The following is an 11,787-nucleotide window of genomic DNA, read 5'->3' on the forward strand; positions in this document are numbered from 1 at the left end:
TTCGAAAGTTCTATTTAGTTTTATAATTTCCTCTTTTCATTTTTCAGGTATAGCGGATGCTCCTTTTTTGCAGATGTTCTTGGAAAAAATGGAAAAATATTCTTTCCTGGTATTTCACTGTAACGACGAATTAATTTCGGTAGTACTGGAAAGATGGCCTCTTTGCTCGTGTTTTCTTTCTGACGTGACCCTCGCCTTTTCCCAAAGAGATGCGACATCGCTGAAGATTTGTTACCCCACAAATACTTATCGAACCAATATCAAATCTTGAAATGGTTACTTCCACAAAAGTAGGGCACGTAGGCCTAAGAGCTCCATGTCAAACATGTCCCTTTAGGCTGGAGGGACCACACGGCTGTCAATGTAACCCAGAATAACGCAAATTTACAGACACCGAATGAAGTGAAGCGGCTGTAAGTCGAATGAAAGCGGGTTAATGGAAATAAGAAATCCGACTAGAAGCGATATAAACAGAAACAAAAACGATCAGCAAATGGAAGAACGCGTAAATAGAATATATATAAATTGAATAAAAAACAAAACGGCTGAAAGATTAATTAAGAGAGAAAGAGGAAAAGAGGAATATATATTGGTACCAACCACTGAGTTCACTGATTGCTCGTAGTATTATCGAAGTAAGAGCGTTTTCAACAAAAGATCTAAAGATTTGATCTTGGATTTTCGGTTACTCTTCATGGTATAAAGAAGTCAGTATTTAAAATATAATTCGAGTCTACGAAGCAGATATTTCATATTCCCAACTGTGTTAGCTGAATTTTTATGATAATTCATGGATAACGTTAAAAACTGCAATATAAGCAAGTTCCACGAATAATTAAAAGGACTAATGGGAAAATTGTAAATTCAGCCTTTATGACGAAAATACAAAAATGTTGGCCTTAAAAAATGCCACAATTTGCCATGGCATTAATTTCTGCACATGAAGAAAGGTTGCAATGCAATCAATTAGTAACAGCATCCACGATTATATTAGTGTTTTTTATATGTAGCAGATCCAAAGAATAATTTTATATAAATACCCATTAATATCAAACTCAATTAATCTTGGGATAATTTATATCTATTGGCAATTTATATGATAAATGCCCTTCCCTGACCGAATCCGTGCCCGCAAGACCACGTATGCAAGAGGGTGGGTTTTATGGCGTAAATATTTTTATTTACGTGCACATGCATGTACAGTAAAAAAATATCACAGCTATACCATCCCATGGTGACTGCGTTTGAGCTTAGCAATGTTCCTCTTATGGAAATCTTTGTTAAGTAAGGTTTTCTGCTATGATCTAATTTTGGTGTTTCTGTAAAGATGAATTTTTTAATATACTATACTCAAAAAAGCAAAATTTAGCAACCCAAAAAGGCAAAGCAAAAAATGAACAGTAAAAATTTCGAGTTGAAGTTATAAAAGAACACAGATATCCAAACTTTGCTCTAAAAATATTTCCAAAAAGTAAATCATCAGAGTTGTAAAAATGTTCCTCCTCCAAGTAGAACTGCCATAAATTGCTTTTCCAGTGCTGTATATTTCAATGCTATTCATGATAGTTACTGACATGAACACGGGAGGAAAGTGTTAGAATATAGTACGATTCCCTTGCTATAACTTGCTTAGCCAGATATTTCTTTAATCGATCTAATCAGAGTTATTATTCCTTTTAGTATACTTACTTTTTTATTTTTTAAATATAAAAAGTTGAATTCATCCGCATTATGGTAAAAGAAAGTCAAATAAAAAAGGCCACGCTGACGAACTGAAGTTAAGCGGAGACAGAAATGTCCATACTGCGCCACGAGAAGTCGCCGAAGTTAATAACAGATATGCTATTGCGCTATGCAAACAAATATACGACAAACGACCTTTTCAGTGACTCTTATTTTATCGTCTTTATCCTGTAAATGTACAGTAAAGTATATTACTGTCATTTTTGACACTGTTAAACCAAATATTTAGAATGAAAATTAATTTCATTTATTACGCCAGCAATAATTAATTATAATTTTAATGCCGGTAATTGTTTTCATTCATAAGCGAGATAAAGGATATTTACCTTTATCTAATTTTTTAATCTACTTTTATTAACATAACGGAATCACTGAGCTTATCAAGCAATGTACAAAATATACATAATTCACCTGTGCACACGTTTGCTTGCACTTGTGTGTACATGTGCTTGATTATATCGGACACAGGCTTGTGGCATTTTCAAGAATACGTCTACAAGGTTGAAAGCCTTATAGGAGACGTCCTTACTTTCACTATATACCATTTCTGTTGTTTTCTTTTGACAAATCCAAGAATTAATGTTGTAATAAGCAATTTTTATGGAGAAACTGGTCGACGGAAATTTTTCCCCAGAAAATGAAAGCAAAGAATTCCAGAAACCAATTAACTAAATTTACCCGTGTCCTATTATGTCTTCATTTAGTTCCCCTACTTACAACTAGCAAAAATTCTTATACCTGAAACTGAACATATACCTAGACATATTATGTTGTGCCTGAAAAAGAAACTGATAAGAGTAATTTCGATGACATTAACTGCAAAGTTCAGAGCAGAAGATAATTATTTTATTAGTAATTGTTAAGTGCGTAAACAAATGGAGAGGTTAGGTATGAACAATACTGTCAGTAATATTGAGACAATGTCAGAAGATGAAAACAAACAATTAAAGCAATACCATTTAGATTTTTAACTACATACATATATATATTTGTTGTTCATTTGTTTACTTAATAAAAGGAGGAAGAGAGGTTACTACATATATATATAATTATATATATATATATATATATATATATATATATATATATATATATATATATATATATATATATATATATATATATATATATATATATATATATATATATATATATATATATATTATATATATCATGAGAAAGTCTTCGCAGTTACTTCTGCAGCAATTCGATATAGGTATTGCAATGCAAGTTGAAAAACTAGAGCTACAAGGTTTCCTCAGTGCTCTATCTACTGGTGGCATCATGTTTTATCTGGCTCAGATTTTGTCCTCCTCTCTGAAAAAATCTTGAGGATCTTTTGTTTCCAGTCTTAAAATTTTTAAGGTCTTGCCCAGTGTCCTTTTCAAAAGCCTTGAAACAGATGAATAAAAGAACCTTCGAGTTCAACAATAACACTGCTTTCGTTTCTGCCAAAAATCGATTTCAGCGGAGAACTGCAAAGATGCTTACTTTGCTTTTCCTTACGTTCTCACTTCTGCCCCTCTTCCTTTCTGCAAATGGATGTGGCACCAACCGGTTTTTTTTCCCACAAACTTTGGCGTGATGAGAACGTTACAGAATCCTATAACTATGCAAACATGCTCGTGCCTGTGCAGACGTTCAAGTATGCCATCTGACTTTTTCGAGGGCAGCTTTTTACTACTTAAATGTTGTTTGTTCAGTCAATGTTATGTATTTAAAAAAAAAGTACTTTGTCATTATTTAGGGCGCGTCTGTTAATGCTGATTTTTTTAACAAGGTAAGTTTAGCATTGCTTGAGAAGTTTATCCTATTTATGCTGCCCTATTTTTGCTCTAATGGGCCAGGTTTGGGTATTTGTACGATCTCCGCGACTTTACCATGAAACATGCACACATTTAAATGTCTACCTTTTGAAAGATTTATTCATGAATACAAACACATGCTCCTGACCATATATACACATATACAGTTCGTATCCTGTGCATATGCTTTCATACATTCTCGGGCTATCTAATTCCATTAATGAACAACTGGTAAACAGACAAGCTTCATGTAATGCATTATGTACCTCGTGGCTGAATGAAAAATGGAATCGCTTAACTCTGCCTAAAAACAGATAAAGTAGAAATGTACATGAAAAGACGTAATAAGGTAGTATAATGACTAAAGATAGAAGTGGGAAAGGTGCGAAAAGTTCAAGCATACCTGTAGATTCCACAGGGGTGAAAAATTGGTGGTGCGGCACGCTGGTGCGCCAACGCGAGGGACAGAGAGGATTAGACAGTGGCCCCACTCCCGTCCAGTGTGATTCAGTTACCGTTCACTGGTAGGTGAGGCCGGACTACTCTTTGAGTACGAGGTGACCGTCGCGTTTAAACTCTAGCGCACTTTGGTCGTAGAAGTTTAATTTTATTTTCAAAGAATTTCACCTGAAAAATTGTGCAGTGAAGATTCTGCAACTGAAAGTTCGATAGTTCTCATTCTTACAAAATTAGCTAGTCACTCCTATATTCGAACCAAATGTCATTTTTCATATAAAAAACTTCAATCACTGAATACTTGTAAGGAAACGTGAATAATATTCACACATTCTGTGATTCATTAGACATTAGCACTAGCTATGCTATAAGACAATGTGAATCATTACACAGAAGAATATGAATAGTCAAAATTCTGTCTCAAAGACAAAAGGACATAATAAATTTCAGATTATAAAGAAAGTTCCCTTTAAAATCTAAGTGTTTTATGTCACTGACAAAAAATTTGATGATTCACCACAGCACTCTTTACACGTAAGTATTGATACATGACACTTCTAATGCAAATACATAAGTACAGTATGTAAGAAAAACTACCAAACATTTCGCTAGTGTGATTACTGTGTATATGACAACAAAGGAAGCATTTTCTGCGATGTAAGTCTGAGAAAGCGTACACATATGCGATTGCATGCTTCAATTTGCCTAAATACCTTCTCACTTATAGTGAAAATACACAAATATAGATATCTTTCGATAAACACTTACACGATAGTAATATTTATTGCAGGAGAGAATAAGTCACGCACACGCGCGCGCACACACACACACACAAATATATATTTATATATATATAGTGTATATATACATTAAAAGTAACGTTTCCTTTTAGAGGAAGTTTAAAATATTCCGCTGCCTCAGAATATTCATGGATGAGGTGATAAGCCCTACGCCCTTTTTCGTGACTCAAACAGTGGACTGGCGTGCGATTAGATGGTGGAGAGCCAAGGACCTAACAAACCTGAGCCAATAACATTGCCATTCAATCATGGCATCCTCTTTTGCCGGTTGCATATTTTATTTCTCAGTATGAAAAGGTGGTCCATATAAAAAAAAAACATAACAACGAGGTAATGGCACAATTACTGCTTAATCATGTAACAACCTTCGTGTACAAAGCCACCACAATTTTAACAGCTTTTTCTACCTAAACGGATGTCTCACCAGTAAAACCGAATATCGCTTGATTTTTAAATAGTTTTCAGGATTAGAATGCAACACTGGAAAACTTTTTCATGACGTCAATAGCTAGGATTATAAAAAAACGTCTTTGGTAATAAACATGAACAACGACCAATCACAAGTGAGGGTGATGCAACCAATGAGAAGACGGGAATTCACCACCACGAGGGGGATCCTCGTGTTTATGGAATGCTGTTTGAAGAACCTGCTCGAGTGGCCTTTCAAACGCTTCTGCTTGCAAGGAAATTTATTTCATTTTATAAAGAGAGCTTTTTATGAAGGGCATTAACTTGTCTGAGCTTACTTTAATAATAATAGTATTGAGAATTATTTAGCATTAAATTAATAACTAAATCATTAATTACATTTTATATACAAAACTGTGTAGAATGAATGGCGACCTCCTTTCCATACGGACAAAATTTGTAACAAGAGTTCATTGCAGCTGTTTGAAGGAGCTTCAAACGCTCTCAGATACTTCTATCTTCTTATGTTCATTTTCATTGTTTCGCAGGGATAGCTGAATTAATTTTCAAGCAGTACTGTTAAAACTAAATTTAATTGTCTCTTTTCAATAATTTAAAACTGAGTGAAAACCAGCCAGTTTTAATTCTTTTATAACTTCACGTTTCTATGTATTTCTGTTGGATGTTCTTATACCCGATCAGAGCTTACCATACTTACCACATGACTTTGGGCATTTACCCTTAACCGTCTCTATTGGTTGGTCACAGTCCAGAGGTCTACACTAGGTCTTTAAACCCCACCAACCTAATCTCAATAGAGGGTCTTATTAGCTATAATGGAAACAAGTAATGCCATTCCTATGGCTCTAATATGAATATGTGATTTTATTGAATAAGAAATTTAACACATAAATTAAAAAAAAGACGAACAAAAAGATAACGAAGGGAAAAAACTTCTCTATTGGAAGGTCAATGTCCAGAGATCCACATCAGGTCTTTACTCCCTACCAAGCTTTAGAACACATATGGGAGGCCTTTGGGCACGGTCTCGTGCTGCCATATGGCCAACGTAATCTAAATATACCTGGTTGATTTTATGTTTGCTTTTACTTAAATGAAATTCAGTAATGCTATCAGTATCTTATGATGAGAAATTTGGCAAATGAGTGACATAACGGCGAACAAAATTAATTCTTCCTTGATATTACAAAACTCGCGAATTGAGCAAAGCTCCAAACAGCAACTCATAAAGGCGAGGAACACCTTCACTTATTATGCCTTTCCTTAATCTGGAAATATCCGTCATCTCATTGGCTGTTCAAATCACCTTCAGTTTTGATTGGTCGTTGTCCGAGGTGACATCAAGAATCAATGCTAAGCTAACCAGCTCTTGCTGCTTACATAATATGATCGTTGCCTTGCGACACTACTAGACCAGACTTTTAATATATTTTTTTTATATCAATATGATGCTTTATGCCATCCGTCTTGCTATCAAAATATTTTATGATATATTCCTAATACTATGAGATGGGAATGAAATAATGAAATACATTCTATTAATTTTAATTATTACATTCTTTGTTTTGAAAAGTGTCCAGTTAGCATTTTCATTTTATGCTATGCAGACGACATTTTGCTTTGTACCCAAAGCGTAGTCAGGCATTCCTCTGGAAATTTAAGGTTTTTATTTTATTACATCCACTTTTATGATCACTGTATCTGTTTTAAGTATAATTCAATTAAGTTATAAGTCCTTACTTTACAAAGTTATTTTTTAGCAACCTTATTTCAGTAAATGTCAATACAAGATTTTTCGCCACTTTTACCAGATGTGTTCATTCTTTAAATTACACGAGTATTCAAAAGAGCCACCTAGTCTTTTCTATTGATTCTTTTATTTCTGTTATACTGCTTTGTTCTATGACGAATACTTTATATGAATAAGTATCATCCCAAAACAAGAATATCAATTGATTTTAAAATGTTTAGGATTAGAATGTTATATATGAAAACTATTTTATGACCGAGAAACTACAATTGTAAGCAACGTCTTTGGTAGTAAACGTGAACGACTACCAATTACACGTGAAGATGATACAGCCAAGAGTTATTTAGTAATTTTGAATTGATATTAAATGGATTAGTAACTTATCAATTACTTATTATATTTAGAACTGTGTAGGATGAATCTTAATAACGACGTCAATGCATAATGGAATCCTGAGTATCTTGCTGTTGATTGAAGGCACTTCAAATTATCTCAAGACTTACAATGATTTTATTTCTTTCGTTGGGTTATATATATATATATATATATATATATATATATATATATATATATATATATATATATATACACTCGTATATGTATACGCAGATAGACAGATAGATGGATAAAAAGAAAGATATGTAGAGATAGATCGGGACAGAAACAGCATTTTTAATGATACATCTTAACACATGCGTTTGTATTTCAAAATCTGGAAATGATATAGAACCAACATAGTTTAATTTATTAAATAATACATACTGATCATGACTGCGTTGGATGGTAAGACTCCAGTGGTCTACACCTGGCCACTTACTTCTTATCATACCTTACCATAACCACTGCTGGTTTTATGTTTGCGTTTGATTTTACTTATTAGCTATAATGAAGTAAGCAATGCTAATCCTAAGGTTTTATGAAGGCGAAATGTAAAAAATAAATGAAAAAAAGATCAACGGGGAACAAAAAACTTCTTTGGTTAGAGCAGTTGAAAATGCAAAACTCGACATTTCAGAAACCTCCAAATAGCAACGCATGAAGGCGAGGAACACCACCTTATGCCTTTCATTAAGTTGGAAGTATCGGCCTTCTCATTTGCTGTCATTATTATATGTAGCCCTGATTGTTCGTTGTCTAAGGTGACGTCATGCAAGAATACTGCGCCAATCAGCTCTTGCTGCCTACATCTGATGATCGTTACCATACGGTACCAACAGACCAGTTTTTAATCCTTTTTATATTAATGTGACGCTTTACGCCATCTAGCGTTATCAACAGCTTTTAGGATATATTCCTAAGACCATGAGATGAAAATTAACCATAAAATACAATTTAACAACTGTAAATATTGCATTCTTTGTACTGAAAAATTTCCAGTTGTTATAATTATTCCAAGCTAAGCAGACGACATTTTGCATTGTGTAGTCAAGCATTCCTCTGAAAATATTATCGTTTATATTTGTTAACTCTCCTTCTTGTGTTCAGTGTATTTGTTTTAAATAAAACTAAATGCAGCTATAAGTTTTCATTTTACAAAATTATATTTAACTAGCAATAATTCGGTTAATATCAATACAGATTTAACTTTGCCTTTTTTCAAGTTTTGTTCATTCATAAAAATATACGAGTTTGCAAAAATGCCAAGTAGGTTTTTGTTGTTGTATTTCCAATTTGCTGCCTTCTTCTACGGCAAATACTTTACATGAATGAATAGGTTTTTTAGAAATTAAATGAAATATTATGATATCATCACTAAACAAGAATATCATTTGATTTTTAAATATGTTCTAGCATTAGAATGGAACGCATGAAAACTATTTCATGACGTCAAGAGATAGAATTATAAGTAACGTATTTGGGAGTAACTTGAACAACGACCAATCATAACTGACGATAATGTAGCCAACGAAAAGACAGAATTTTCCCTCGCGGGGGGTTCTTCGCGTTTATGGAACGCTGTTTGAAGAGCCGCTCAAATGGCCTTTCAAACGCTCTAGCTTTGTTTCAATTTGTTGTTCCATTAGTGAGATACAGATTTTAGAAGGACATTAATTTGATTGAGATTATTACTTAATAATGATACTTCATACATCTACTTAGCAATAATATCCTGGAGATGAACTGATTTCATTAATTGCATCTGATGTACAAAACTGTGTAGGATGACGAAATTCCTCTGAGTTTTGCTACCTGTTGTTTGAGGGTCCTTCATATTGTCTCACTTACCCTTACTCATATTTACCTATCTTAAGCGTATTTATTTCATTAGGATATATATATATATATATATATATATATATATATATATATATATATATATATATATATATATATATATATATATATATATATATATATATATGTGTATATATATACACACATATATATATACATATATATTACAGAGAGAGAGAGAGAGAGAGAGAGAGAGAGAGAGAGAGAGAGAGAGAGAGAGAGAGAGAGAGGTTTCTAAATAGATTTTTAAACAGCATTCTATTGAAAAATTAAGATATATATATTCGTCCCTTCTCGAGGACTAGGAATAGAGAGAAAACCTGACATGTTTTAATTATTAAATAACTTCATGTTAGAATCCAGACGACGGATTCAGGCCTCTTACACCCTTTCACAACTTTCCATACTCACCGCATGGCTATGGGCACATACACTTGCTGGCATAAGTCAGTTTAATCTAAACCAACTATCATCCACTCCAGATTCATTACGTCTCTATTGGTAGGTCACAGTCTAGAGATGCACACCAGGTCTTTCCTCCCTATCAAGCTTTCTAACACATAAGGGAGGCCTTATGGCAAGTTTCGTGCTGGGATATGGCCAACTTATTCTAAATAGAGGGGACATTTTAAGCTTAGCCTGGTTCACTTTGTTAGCTTTTGCTTTTTTATGAGCTAAAGTGAAAATAAGTAATGCTATTACTAAGGCCTTATGATGAGAAAATTGTTTATTTAAGAAGTTAAACATATAAATGGTAAAATATGAGCAACAATCTTCTCCAGGCCCTGATTGGTGGTTGTCCAATGACATCATGAATGAATACTACGCCAGCCAGATGTTTTTGCTTACATCACATGATCGTTACCATAAGACACCAACAGACAAGTCTTTTAATCATGTTCTGTGTAAATATGCTGCTTTATGCTATGTGTCTTTTTTTTATCTGAAGATTTTAATTTTAGGACATACTCCTAAGAATATGAGATGAAACTAGAATAATGAAATACATTTTAACAATTGTACTGAAAAGCTTCCAGTTATTAATTTTATTCTAGGCTAAGCAGACGACATCTTGCATTGTAGCCAAAGTATAATCAACCACTCTTCTGGAACTATTATATTTTAATTGATTATTTTCCTTTATTTGCTTACTATAGCTATTTCAAATAAAATTCTAATTAGTAATAAGTCTTTGTTTTACAAAGTTTTATTTCCACAGTAATAATTCAGTGAACATCAATATAAATATTTGACCACTTTTAATGAGTGTTGTTTATTCGTGAAAATACAGAAGAGCCATCTAAGGTTCTTTATTGATTTATTTGTGTTATACAGCCTTCTTCTATGACATTTACTTTGTATGAACATTTAAGTATTTTAAAACTGAATGAAATATTATGATATTATCCCTAAATAAGAATATCACTTACTTTTTAGATATGTTTTTTTGAGTAGAAAGTCAACAGAAAGAAATAAAAACAACGTCTCTGGTAGTAAACTTGAACAGCGAGGATAATGCAGCCAATGAGGAGGCAGATTTTTCCATTAGGGGGTTCTTCGCATTTATGGAATGAAGTTTGAAGAACTTGCTTGAATATCGTCCAATGGACTAGCAATATTTGTGGTGAATTATATCGATTATTTCATTAATTACGTTTTTACATTGTTTCTCCTCTCAAAGATTTTAAAATTTCGTTAAAGCCACCAAAGTTTTGAGTACAATTGCTAATATACTTTATGTCTGCTGGTCGGAGAGGGTCCACACCAGGCCTCTTACTCCCTTATGATATCGTATCACACTTACGGGAAGTGCCTGTGCTAATGTAATCTAAATTAGTCACCTTCAGCGTTAGATCCTTTATATCTATATTGGTTGAAACGGTTCACAGGTCTACACCAACTTTTTAATCCTTATGAACTCTTACCACATTTACGGAAGACTTTAGGCAAGGCCCTGACAGGCTTATCGCAAACTTTACATGCACACACACACACACATATATATATATATATATATATACATACATAAATATATATACAATATATATGTGAATGTATATTAAAAAAAAAAAAAAAAAAAAAAATATATATATATATATATATATATATATATATATATATATATATATATACAATTTATATTCAAAATATCTCGTTCTATCCCAGTCATATCCTTTCATCCTCTTTGGAAAGCTCTTGAGAATCCGTCGTCGTCAAGTCTTGAAAATTTCAAGGTTTCTTCTGACGGAGTCTCGTTCAGACTTTTTAGAAAAAGGCGCCATTAATATCATCAGTATCTTCTTATGTTTCCCTTAATTATGGACCGGGGCTCCTTTTCGAATACTTCCTTAAAGCAAAAAAGTAAAATCTCCCACTCTAACAATAACAGTGCTTCCACTTCCGCCTCGAATCGATTTCAGCGGAACTGGGAAGTTGCTGTCTTTGCTTTTCTTGAGGTTCCTCGGCGGTATGATTCTGGCACCAGTTTGTGTGTTTTTAGTTTTTTTAAATACTTTTATCGAACAACTTATGTCAGTAGAGATAATCTTAGCTTCATTAACCTGGATTA

The 11,787-nt window shown here is 33.2% G+C and overlaps 2 protein-coding genes across 2 annotated transcripts in view; one reads left to right on the forward strand and one right to left on the reverse strand.

Annotated features, from left to right (window-relative positions):
• Positions 1–11,787, reverse strand: part of LOC136845768 (uncharacterized) — a 489,838-nt gene that overhangs the window by 172,123 nt on the left and 305,928 nt on the right. The gene's annotated exons all lie outside the window — the stretch shown is intronic.
• LOC136845764 (uncharacterized) overlaps positions 4,048–11,787 on the forward strand; it is a 155,689-nt gene continuing 147,949 nt past the window's right edge. Inside the window, exon 1 of the mRNA XM_067116012.1 lies at positions 4,048–4,538. The gene's annotated coding sequence lies outside the window, so the exon portion shown is untranslated. The remainder of the gene's footprint in view (positions 4,539–11,787) is intronic.

The sequence above is a fragment of the Macrobrachium rosenbergii genome, chromosome 14, assembly GCF_040412425.1.
Source record: "Macrobrachium rosenbergii isolate ZJJX-2024 chromosome 14, ASM4041242v1, whole genome shotgun sequence".
Lineage (NCBI taxonomy): Eukaryota > Metazoa > Arthropoda > Malacostraca > Decapoda > Palaemonidae > Macrobrachium > Macrobrachium rosenbergii.